Genomic DNA, 12061 nt, shown 5'->3' with positions numbered 1-12061 from the left:
TGGTTGTATGTCCATTTTCGAGATGGGTGGAGGCAGGCCCCTGTGCGCGCCCTGATGCGAAGGGCGCCGCGAAGTTCCTAGTGCGGGAAGTGTTCCCGCGCTGGGGGATTTGCGAAGTTATTCGCTCAGATAACGGCACGCATTTTGTTAATGAACTATTCAAGGAAGTGACTACCCTATTGGGAATAAAGCACAAATTATGTTCAATTTATCATCCTCAAAGTAATGGCGTAGTGGAAAAGATGAACGGTCTGTTAAAAGGCAGATTGTCAAAACTGTGTTTTTCCCTTAAAAAGACCTGGATGTACTGCCTGCCTTTGGCCTTGTTCGAGTTACGAAATCAGCCAAGTAAAGACCACCACTTGTCCCCGCATGAGATCGTCACGGGAAGAAGAATGCACACAGCGCATTCACCTCTCCGTGAACGTTCTGATGCACACAGAAGCGCAGCGATATTAGGAGAGGAGTTCACAGAGTACTTGAGAAAACTGACACGGGCAGCGCGCGTAATTGCAAAGCAACTAGCCCCCCCTTCTACAAGAGAGGAGGGGAACACAACAGAAACAGAGACAATGCCTGAAAAACCATTACAACTAATGCCTGGTGACCTTATATATGTCAGAAGTTTTGTGCGAAGGTGGAATGCACCACGTTTCCATGGCCCTTATGAGGTAGTGTTTTGCACACCCACAGCAGTAAAGGTAAAGGGCCTACGATACTGGGTGCATTTGACAGACGTACGCAGAGCTTATAGCGCCGCGGAAGGTGAGGTACAGGACGAGGCACAGACAACTGCGGACAATGAAGTTGTGCAGAATGGATGATGGGAATTTTGTGTGCATTAAGTGTTGAACACTGAACACGAATGGCGCACGACATGCGTACTGAAATGAACATGTGTATATACATATATATATATAATTTTTTACAACTTTTGAAGGTTTTTTTGGTCCTTTTTGGGTTTTGGAGAAGTTTTCTTTTCTCTCTCTCTCTCTCTCTCTCTCTCGACTTTTCTCTTTATGTATGAAATAATGTACTGATAGTAATATTTGTAAAGTTACCTTGTCTGTGGACATACCCCCTCCTTCACCCACTCCCATACTTTGCCGAAAAAATTTCACAACGTTCTAAATGTTTTACATGCGTGTACTTAATGCACTTTTATGTCTCAAACAGGATTTACTATGGCATCGGATGGGCAGCCTGCAACTAATAGATTTGTTAGATTTAGAGAAATGTTAGTAGATAGATTGACATATTCATACGAATGCGGTTTATCAATGTGTGTTATTGTGTTCTTCATCTCAATATTGTGCCTAATGACACATTGGGTCATAGCGTTCATCTCTACTGAGATGAACGAGGGGGGAGGGGGGAGTAACACCACCCTTGCCCCTGGCACGAATTCAATTACAAATAGAAATATTAAAGAAGGTGATTTTTTGATCTGGGATGGATCCCGCCTTGTATGGGGTTACTACACTGCACCACCCACTGCTGCCCCGTCACGATCAAAAGATAAAGATATGGAAAATGACACAATGTCCCTACCTGAAATATATAACAGCCCCACTACCCTTCCCGCCCCGATACAAAACAGCGACTTGTTGTTTATTGAGGAAAATGGAAAAGTAATTACAATGACAGAACACAAGTCCCTATATGAAGAATTGGAAAAGGGGGGAGGGAAGGAGAAAGGGGGGCCTATTATTACACCTATCGAAACTATAAGGTATAGGAGGGGGGAGAGAAGTAGGCGAAGAAGAGAGACAAGCAGGAGGGGGTATGATGAGTATTATGGGTTAGGATTAGACAAGATGGAAGACCCACGACACCCCCACCAAGCAAATAAATGGTATGCAGATATGAGTACAACAGCTAAACAGACAACTAATGAAAGCTGCTATGTCTGTTCGCTCATCCCCCATGCATCAGGTACACCCAAAGTGTTGTTGCCAAGAGAATTGCCCATTGTGGATGCCCAATGTCTCCTTCATCTCACACTGTGTAGAATAAAGAACACCTTTCAAGCACACGATGTCTCTTTCAAAATAATACAGGACAACAAAACGTGCTATTCAAAAGCGTCTGGAGTGGTCTGTCCTAAAGAACCTTTCTTTGCAATACAAGGGACGCTGTTTTCAGAAAACAAATGGAAAGATGAAGAAGTACTGTGCAAAGCGGAAGCACTGAGAGGTGTCCAACCAGACAAGCTGCGATGGATGGAAAAAACGTGCTTACCAATATGGAAAGAACACATCTCTAAACTAACATGGGTAACAGCGATGGAGAAACCCTTCAAGCTACAAAGTGAAATACAAAACGAACTATGTTTCAAGGGAGAAGGAAAAGTGGCAATGGGAACGAACAAAAACTGTAACAAAACTCTCACCATCCCAGACATGAAAAAAGGAACAGCAGCACTAATGGACACATACTGGGTGTGCGGGAATCAGGCTTACTTGCACCTTCCCCAGGCATGGAGTGGCAGCTGCTCAATGGCCACTTTGCATTCGGCCCTAATGGTGATTCCAGAAAGCCACGTCGACAAAAATAAAAAGACGCAAGGAAACATGAACAAGGACGAGACGTCTCCCACTGCAGAAGCACACCTCTATGTCCTGTCCTCCGGAGGGAAAGAAGAGGAGCTATCACGGAACAAGCGAGCATCAAACTATATATCACAAGCGTCATCCGATTTATTGGCACAGATCCCAGACAGGTATCGCCTGTTCAGCTCCGTGGAAACATTTTTTGCCTCACTGGTTTCAAGTGTCCAAGCAAGAGCAAATGCAAAATGGCTTCAGATCACACGGTGGGAACTGATTCAGCTGGCCAATGACACTGAAGAAGGATTCAACATAATAAAGGTGGAATTACGAGCTCTGCGACTAATGACCATGCAGAACAGGTATGTTCTGGACCTGCTAACAGCAATCGATGGAGGTGTTTGCCGAAAAATAGGAAGTGCGTGCTGCACGTTCGTACCTTCTGAAGACGCAGAAAATGGGTCCCTGTCCCACGTCATTGAAGCAGTCCATAACCTGGGAGAGAACATGAAGCTGGAAGGTGGGGCTAAAGACAGCTCATGGTTCGACAATATCTTCTCCTGGGTTCCCTCCTGGCTTGGAATGACGATGAAATTATTGATACCGGTTGCGGTGGTCCTCCTCGTGGTGTTCTGCCTGTGCCAGGTGGGCCTTCGATGTTGTGCTAACGCAGTCCCTAACGGTGCGATGATGATGGTGACAATGGGCAACTCTGGTGGTACAATTAAGGCGACACAAGAAGTACATGTACAGACAGGACCGGATAACACTCCCAGATACCAGTTAGTGCCTATGTGCCGTGATAAGTACATAGTAGACAAACTATGGCACACCACTATCAAAGAACCCCGAGATGTGGAACTGGAATGGTATGAGGAGGTCTGGGTAGACTTGGAAGAGACGGGTGACTGTATATATTTAACATGTACCCCAGATGAGTATGCTAGAAGAGGTGAGAGCTTGAGGGGGGTATGCAGAGCCTGGATGCCTAGAAAAGGAACACCTGCATGGGATGACGCAGTGATAGAGGAGCAAGAATGTAGAAGATTAGAAGAGCTAAAGAATTCGTTACTTTAGTAACGAAAGGGGGGAAATGTAGGGGAGGACTGGCCGCGAGGCCCTCCTCACCTGCAGCCTTCTCCCCAGGTGAGGACCATGACTCGGTGGCCGTCCCCTCATGCCACCCGGGCCCAGGTGGAGGAGGGGTCACCCGCCGACGACATTGCCCACACATATCCGTTCCCTGCATAGACCCAAATTCAGTTAGGCCTAGAAGCCATCTTGTTTAGCAAACATGGCGTGAGTTCAGCACACTGTAACGAGGCCCCCACCTTTGGAGGACCTTTCATGCATCTCTGCCGCCGCAGTAGCCCTGGTAGATCCGCTGCGAGCGCGTTCCCATGAGAAAGTCGGATATGAGCTAACCCGAGATGCTAACACTGTAACATTATTCTCATCCACAATGTAATATCGCACCCTGCATGACCTGGTCCGCGAGGCCGGGGTGATGGGAAAAAAGCTGAAGCATCACTATCTGAAGAAAGTAGAAAATAATTCAAGTATTGGTATTAACGAACTACCTCGGTTTAAACAGATCATGTAAACTGTGAATTAACCATAAAGATGTAACGTTACATGATACCACCCTAGGTCTGGACTAGTGCTGCTACAACCACAGAGAAAGATGTCGACCAAATGTATAGCCTTTACTTACTCATATATGTTTTCTTAATCACCTAAAGCAGCGAGCATCAATTTCTGTAGGCCATAACCTAGAACGACCTCGTGTAACGTTTAATGTACATAAAATAATCACATCATGTAGTAAATATAATGTTAGGTAACGAAAAGGTACTCGGACCGACTGTATTAAAGAAATGTGTAACGAAATGGAAATATATATGTGTGTTTAAATAACATCAAAATAAGGCGGAACGTTATAAAAGTTCTGCATTTAAAAGTTAGCAACGCACGAGGAAAAAACCTTTGTGAGTATATGCAAGGCCATTCTCCCTCCCACCCTGCCAAGCCTGCCAGATAAGGAAGCTAAGGCCTGTGCCGCGCTCCCTCACCTCCCCCAACCAAGCTGGAGCCGCTTCAAAGAGTCAGAGGCCCCGGTACCGCACCCAAGGCCACAGCCCACCACCTGTGTTATTTACAGCACGGTAATAAACCCACGTTTTGAATCCACTGATCTACCAGCACCCTCTCGTAAAGTCCACAACCCTCCCCCTAGACCACCCCAAGAACGACCCCCATCACTGGGACAAGACACAGAGACCCATTTATATAATAACTTCTAACGCGGCAGACAGGCATGTACCAGTCGGCTCAGGCCCCAAAACTCAGCCCCTCGACCTGAAATACCGGTCAATAGGACACAGGTAAATCTCACCCTAACCGACAATCACCGGACTTCTCAAGAGGTGCATTCCTCATGCGTTGCGTTTATTGTATAAGACAAACTGCCGAGCGATTTATTGATGGACTTAGATGTCGTTTCTTGAATAACTGCAGTGTGCATGGCCTAGGGCAAACGAGTCAGGAGAGGTATTCATCTTTGTCACAGGCTGCCCCAGCATACCAACACCGCTCGGATGACCTCAAGCTGGCCTGCCAGGCCCAACCCAACCCACGAGGCTGACCAGTGACGTCCTCACGCCAAGACCAACCACGCTGCAGCAACACCTATAGTTAGTCGACGCCACCCAATCCCAATTAACTTGTGCCCCCTATAGTGTGTAGGTTCTGATGACGTTTTTTGTATTAGAAATACGCCTGTCTTTGCTATTGTCAGACAGAGCGCTCTCGGAGGTTGCAGAGTTCTTTGCATGCCCTATTCTTTGGATAAACTCCCACTTACGCTCACCCGCACTCTGTCTTGGCCTTATTCCCACTACGGGAGAGTCCCTTATTGTCTCTCATTGCGGGGAGGATCGTGCTGAAATTGGGGGCGCTTCCTTTCACTGTCAATCCGTGGTTCAGGATTGGTGCGCCTCCAACGATCTCTGTCTTGATGCCATTAAGACAGAGATCCTTCTCATTGGGACCCCTGCCCCTGTTTTCCCTCTCTCACTGTGGCTGCCCACCTTGGACCCTCTTCCTTCACCTTCCTGCGAGGCAGAAAACCTTGTTGTCATCTTCAACTCCACTCTCTCTTTCTCTCCTCTCATCTCGGACATCGCCAAGAAGTCCACTACCAGCTCCTCCTACTCCTCAAAGGGACTCTTCCCTTTCTCACTTTCCCCCAGAAGCTCACTGTCTCCAGAGCCCTGTTTCTTTCTAGGCTGGACTACTGCAACAGCCTCTTTCTCAATCTGCCTTCCTATACTCTCCACACTCTGCAACTAATCCAGAACAGGACTGCAAGACTTATCCTTGGCCTCAAGCCCAGGGATCGCATCTCTCCAGCCCAGAGATCTCTCCACTGGCTCCTGGTGGCTGCAAGTATGAAGTGCAAGACCCTTTGCATTGTCCACAAGGCTTGCTGGAGTTGGGGCCCACACTACATCCAATACTCTCTTCCAAAATACCTTCCTTCTCAAGTCCATCCCCCAGCTACCTCCAACTCTCTAAGGGTTAGACGCTTCTCCAGTCAGAGAGTTGGGGGGTAGATCTCTCTCCTCTGCAGGTGCCTCCCTCTGGAATGGCCTCCCTGGCCCTCTCAAACTGAAGTGGACCACCTTAAGTTCCAGAAGGAGCTCAAAACGTTCCTCTTCTCCTCTTATTTTTCTCTCTCCCTCCCCTGCTGACCTACCTGACATACCTGTCTGCTGTACCGACTGGTTGCTTGGCTACCCTCAGAGTCTCACTGAGTCCAGACTCTTTCTTGATCAGTCACCCTTGCACTGCCTGCGGGGCTACCACGCACTTAGGGGCTACAACTGTAACTCTCCAGTCCCTTGTTCTCCTTGCACTACCCAGAGCCATGCTGCCATGTTTTCCCCTCCCCTCTTCATTGCACTTCCCCCTCTTCCTTTCCCTTTGTATTTCCCGTTCTCGCACTTGCATAATCTGAATGACACACAGCCTATTAAGATTGTTTGTCTCGTCCTCCCTCCATCTTCCCTCCCTTGTCTTGTCGTGCCTAGAAACAGTTGTGTACAAGCGTGTTATAAATTACTTATATCATATCATATTGTATCAATTTATCACAGATGCCCAGAAAAATATACATTGCCGCAGTAAGAAACAGCTAGACTGGCAGCACCCAAATGCCAGTCTAGCCAGGTAGTTACACTTAGCAGGACTGCTTTATCAGAAATGTGCAGTTAAAAAAAGTCATACCAAACTGAGGAATGACTAGACTGGCTGCACCAAAATGCCTCTCTAGCCACTAATACCACATATCATGGGTGCTTAGCCCAGACATGGATAACCATTAGCATTTATTGCACATTCCTGCCCCTCACACATCTCCTCTCCCTCCCACCCCCCTACTCCAACCTCCAAAATAGCTTCTTGGCCCAGAATTACCTTCACATCCCTCTTCCTTGTTCCAGAGCTTAGGTATGAGGCTCCTTGTCTCATAGGTAAGTACTGGGATGAGGAAGAGTGGGACTAGGAGTAATGAAGATTACAGGTAGCTAAATCAGGCATTACCTCTATGTACCTCTGCCTCATCCCAGTACTTGTGTATGAGGCAGACTGCCTCATACACAAGTACTGCCTCATACACAAGTACAGGGACTAGGAAGAATAGGGCTAGGAGTAATGACGATTACCAATAAATAATCAAGGCATTAAACACAAGTAGTGGCGTAACACCATTGAGTTGACTGGGCTTCAGGACTCCCCCCCTGAAATTGTGGGCTATGTTGACTCAACCTGGCTGACCTTCAGAGCAGTTGCCGGACCGAACAGGACACAGATGTTAAACGAAACCTGGGCCCAGCAATCAGTAACGTAAAGCATTTCACTGTTAGTACCTGCATTCAAATGCCACATTTTTTAGGCAATTTAAATCGTGATGTGGGTTTAGTACTTGCATAACAACTATCAGGGCACCTGATTATCAACAAAGGGTGGCCTTAAGTGTTAGGTAAGGTATACATTATATCATATCTGGGCTCAAGGTTGGATGTGGTAACACAACTATATCGGATGGACAAGGCGATTTCACCAGACGCATCCAAACGACAGGTTCTGAAGAAGATGATTAGAACCAGCATGTCATTGAAACCAGTCGACAACCTGGAAGCACGATATCTCTGAAGGAAACACAGGATACGGGATTTAATTGACCAATCTGTAACAGAGAACACAGTATCTCCTTCTTTTAATTGGTTTCTCTTGCCAGCCTCTATTGGGTATCAAAAAAAGAAAAAAAGCGTTTAGAAATAGGGTACCTAGCCTTTAAGAAATAGTCATACATTTGACCCCCCACCCTTGTTTCATAATCATTTAATTTTTACATTCTTTGATTTCTTAAATCACTGGAATTGTATCTTATATTTGTATTGTTGTGTTGAACCACGCATTATCACCTGGTCTGCACACCATGCACCCACTCCTTGGAAGGTGAATAAAATAATTACACTAAGGAAATACTTCCTCCATGAAATGTCCATGGAAGCAAGGCAGATTTGGTTCAACCTTTTTATATGTTGAGAAATGCTGTAACTGTGTTCGTTGTAGGTGCAGGGAGAGCTACCCTCTTTTCTTTCCTATTAGATAGGTGGCGCACCACCTCCGACCCAGGGACAGGGAGTCCCTACACCGACAGGGTATTCTTCCACCTAGGGACATTGGTAGCATACACATTAAATTAAAAGAAAATTAACAATGAAAAAATTGTTTGTTTTTTCCGCTCATAGAGTGTTCTTGTGTGATATAAAATTTAGTACTTGCATGCCACGGGAGTGATTGGAAGGGTAGAGAGGGAACAGGAGACCACTCATTCTCACAGTAGTCCATAAGTGGGTGATTTTAGACTTAAAGGAGAGAGTTAACTGCTGGTAACATTGAAGCTGCACTAGAATAGTCTTATTAAAATGCATAAAGAAGTTAGATGCCCCCACACAAATAAGTTTGCCCCGCCCCTACCGCCTGTGAAGTTAGCGCCTCCCCCAACATTGTAAGTATTAGCACCTCCAAAATGTAGGTTTGGGTGCACCCCTGAAGACAAGCACACACAACATTAACCATATACACACGCACACTCAGCCATCCATACATTTAGGTTTTCACCCTTTCACCATACACTCACAAAGGCAGCCACGTATACATTTAAGTGTGCACCCTTTCACCATGCAGGCACACCCAGACAGCCACCCATACATTTAAGTGTGCATCCTTTCACCATACACGCACACATGCACACCCAGCCACACGTACATTTGTGTGCACCCTTTCATCATACACTCACACAGGAAGCCACCTACGCATTTAAGTTTACACCCTTTCACCATACACTCACACACGCACATGTCATGGGTTGAGGGGAGCCCCATTACTTCAGAAAGAAATTGTTTCTTTTTGAAGTCACTCTGACTTCCTAAAAAAAATATTTCTGTTAAGGACCGAACCATAACAGAAATAATTTCTTTATGATGCCAGAGTGACTTCAAAAATAAACTATTTCTTTTTGAAGTCATAGGCCTCCCCCACCCCATGACATGGAAGCCTCCAGCCTGGGGTCTTCCATGTCATGGGGTGAGGGGAGCCCCGGACTTCAAAATGAAAGTTTCTTTTTGTAGTCACTCTGCCTTCATAAAGAAATTATTTCTGTTACAGAAATAATGTCTTTATGAAGGCAGAGTGAATTCAAAAAGAAACATTTAAAAAAAAGAAATGTTGAAAAAATATATATATACTTTGTTTTTCTCCAAGTGGGGCCCCCTCCCAGGACATAGGCTACACAGGGGTCCCCTGCACCGCGGAGTCTGCGGGGGCCCTCGCTACGCCAGTGAGAGGCTCATGCTGCTACAGGGGCCTGCCCACTAGATGAAAGATGTACGTACCTTTTGGAATGAAGCTTTACATCTTTTGCCTCATTTGGAAGCAAGGTTTGCTGGAGCCTGGCCCCTGGTGCCCACCCATACCAGCCACCACCTTGCACAGTCAGTAACATTATTACGCGCATGCGAGTGGTACAGGTAGCTTTTGGAGCTGGGAGTTGAGCCGCAACTGAGGGGACACTGGCACTGTAAACAATTCAAGGTCAGTGGCAGTAGGTAAATAAGTTTAGTGGAGGGGCATTAACATTATCCACAAATTAGTATGAGCAGTTGAGCATAGTGAGGGAACCCTACCTAATGTAGGGAGGTTGACACAGGTTTTCCCCTGAGAATTGTATTTTAAAAATGTCTTTTCATGGTGCTTTTTATATGGCAATTTATGAGAGTAATAGGGTAAGAAGCAATACAATTTACCCATAGTTCTCTAGAATAACACATGAAATCCAGTATATGAGTACACAGGACCATTTTACAACACTTTCATGATGCCTGTGTCAACAACATATGCCAGCATTGCTATTTTAAGTAATTTTCATGTAGGCACACCCAAGGTATATGCTAGCATTGTCACTGTAATCACTTCATGAGGCTACATTCGCAATCTGTGCCAGTATGATCTCTGTAAATCACTTTAAAAAAGCTGTAGCTACAACCAATGCCAATATCATAACTGTAAGTCCCTTTTGTGAAGTAACGGCTACAATCTTTGCCAGTATGATCACTGTACATCATTAAATGAATCTGCAGTGGCCACAATCTATGCCAGTGTGATAACTGTAAATCAATTTCAGAAAGCTTTGGCCACAATCTGTGACAGCATGGTTATTGCAAAATTGCTTTTATGCAGCTGTGGAGCTATGGTGACAACCTATGCAAGTATGGTCACTTCAAATCACTTTCATGAAGCTGCAGCCACCATCTATGTCAGAATTCCCAATATAGCAATTTGGATGGCGCTGCACAAACACAATTGCAGGTATTGTCACTAATACCAATGTTTAGATGAAATATTCCTGGCAAACACATGCATGGATTGCTCTTGCACAGAGACATAAACACAGAGATACATGCACAGGCACTCCCCTCCGGCCCCCCACACACACTCTCACTCACACAAAATGTATATGGGAGCACACACATTCAAAATCTTGCATGCACACATTGCAGTACATTCTATCTAACATGCACACATACAAGCACTTATTTGTGTTGCTTTGGGGATCTTCTCTCAGTCCACTCAGACCAATGGCAGTGCACTAGACCAAGTTGGACACTCGGAAGGGCTTCAGCTTGTTTACCTAGCAACCAGTGGGCAGCATTATGCTGCATCTGAATGCCATAGGGCTGGCACACAGCTTATATCTTCTTGAATAAATATTGCTTTGCTCCCAGGTAAGCAGGATGCAGGCAGGAGGGACAACAGGTATGAAGGAGGGGCCAAATGGGAGTGGCTAACCCTGCCTGCCCTATGACTCTACCACTGGCACATGCACACTTGATTACGGACAATCCTTTAAATGGGATGCAAAATCAGGTGGGTGGCTCTAACAAGGGGGCATACCTTCAAGAGTGATGGGTGCTGTCTAAAACGGGGACAGCTAACCACAACAAACAATAATGAAACCCTGAAAACATGTATTTTGATCACTCAGCCTGGCCTCAGGTGATCTTTTTTGTGTCCGGTCTGCATATTGTAAATACATGTCCCAGGCTCAGTTTATAAATACATCACTTTATGAAAATAAAACACACTCTCACTCAGCATATGCACAGTTCAATCAGTGGGTAATTTACCCATATTCCATAAGTATGTCACCTATGAGAATGGGGGCCGGGGTGACGAATAGCACCAATGTGGCTTCCTGGCTGCTTTCAATAAAATCAAAGATCATTTTGGGAACATAAGAATGTCCACATATTTTTATATTTGGCAAATATGTCTGTGATTATGATTCAAGCATCAAGCCCTTCTGAGCATTTTATGCACAGTGACTTGGTGCACATTTACTTTTTCCTAACACTCACCCCAACAGTAAAATTTTAGCAAACCACAAACCATATATACTCATTTGAAGAGCCTTAGTTCTGGGGTGAGAGGCTTGGGCGGTCCTACTTGAACAGTGGGCGACTTCTCATTTCCCTAAATGTATTCCTTTGACAGCAAATTAGTGAGGGACAGAGGGAGTTCTAGCAGTGCTCAATGCCCTGGGCCATCTGTAGCTGTGGCAGCCCCTGTCTTGCAATAAGAGGGTGTCCAAACCAACCTACCAAGAGTTCGGGTCTGACCCTGAGAAATGTTTTATAATAAGGGGTCTGAAATGGTGCAATTTCATATGTTGGGAATATTGGCTGTAATTCTGCCCTGCTAGAATTAAATCGCCCACTTCAAGGTTAAGCCTCAGAGCCAAACTCGGAATGAGCCCCATTTTCATTTTGCCTGTGCCCACAACATATGCCTGGACTGCCAATATGAAGGATATTTTTTTTTTCCTCTGCTCAAAATGTATACACTGGCACTTTAAATCACATTTTATGTCACTGGTATCCACACTA

The 12061-nt window shown here is 45.5% G+C and overlaps 1 long non-coding RNA gene across 1 annotated transcript in view; it reads left to right on the top strand.

Moving 5' to 3' along the window:
- LOC138503738 (uncharacterized) overlaps nucleotides 1-12061 on the top strand; it is a 278195-nt gene that overhangs the window by 125515 nt on the left and 140619 nt on the right. The gene's annotated exons all lie outside the window — the stretch shown is intronic.

The sequence above is a fragment of the Ambystoma mexicanum genome, chromosome 11, assembly GCF_040938575.1.
Source record: "Ambystoma mexicanum isolate Mex_15411 chromosome 11, UKY_AmexF1_1, whole genome shotgun sequence".
In the NCBI taxonomy this organism is placed as follows: domain Eukaryota; kingdom Metazoa; phylum Chordata; class Amphibia; order Caudata; family Ambystomatidae; genus Ambystoma; species Ambystoma mexicanum.
Note: the sequence above shows the minus strand (reverse complement) of the source record. Positions and strands in the feature narration are given on the sequence as shown.